Source organism: Bos mutus, chromosome 19 (genome assembly GCF_027580195.1).
Source record: "Bos mutus isolate GX-2022 chromosome 19, NWIPB_WYAK_1.1, whole genome shotgun sequence".
NCBI classification, from domain to species: Eukaryota; Metazoa; Chordata; class Mammalia; order Artiodactyla; family Bovidae; genus Bos; species Bos mutus.
In genome coordinates, this window is record NC_091635.1 from 10,468,313 (window position 1) to 10,469,466 (window position 1,154).

Sequence of the window (1,154 nt, forward strand, 5' to 3'; positions counted from 1 at the left end):
TTCTCCAACAAAGAGGACAGCCCCTGGCTGGAGGGGCCCTGCTTCCACACCCACTTCCCACCAGGGCATCTGGGGCTCCCTGGCAGGCAGCACAGCCCAGGGGGCACAGTGGCCAGAGAGACAGAGATTCCCGTTTTCAGGAGACAAAAGAAAAGCAGGGAGATTGGTCGGGGGCAGAAGGCCACAGCAGCGGTCCTGACCTGCTAACGTCACCCATGGACTCTTTCAAACAGGCATCAGGAATGACACAATGCCTGCTGTGTGCCAGGAGGCGGGGATAAAAAGTCGCTCACAGCCTAACGGGGGGAGACAGAAAGAACTGCAACGTAATTCACGCATACCAGTCATAAATGAGATTATGGGGACAATGCCTGGTATGTCCCTCTCCCCAGCAGAAACCAAACACAGCTGGGCAGGCTGCTTCGTCCCAACCTGAGCCCCATGTGCCGCTCAGCTGGCCAGGGTACCTGTGTGTTGCACATGGCCATCTGAATGTGTCAAATCGACCTGGTCCCCAGGCCAACGAGGCCTCTGGGTGAGGTCCTGTGGGGCACCAATGACGCCCTAAACAAGAAAAGCATTCAATAACCCCCCTCATGCTTCCTTCTGTGTCCTCAAATAGGGGCCCTTCGGGACCTCTCTCCACCATGGATCCTGGTTTGCCCATAAATGCTGCGCCCAGAGGAGACATCTGCCCTGTCTCTCAAAGCTGCACATGCACCGGACTCAGCTGGGGAGCCCTTGGCTTCAAGAACAGCTGAGACAGTGACTTTTTAAATGCTTTATCAACACCCCAGTAGCAAGGTACACACCCACCACCCGGATCTAATATCATAGTCCAGCCTCTCAAGGAACCAGGGCTTGAGATTCTAGGACTGAGGTAGGACATGTCCAAGATGACCCAGCACACCTTGTGCTCCAGAAGCAAGGGAGTGCTCATGGAAACAAATGATGGGGTAGGTCAGAGGGATGCAAGAGGCAACTGAAAGAGCTCCCTGTGGCCAATGCTGGAGTAATTTGAGCAATGCAATAAATCCAGTAGCGTTGAATTATAATTCAAAGTATAAAATAAATATCCATGGTCCAGGCAGGTAGAAATGATTGACTAAACAAAGAGGAAGAACAGACAAATGTATGCAGATTCTCCCAAGGAG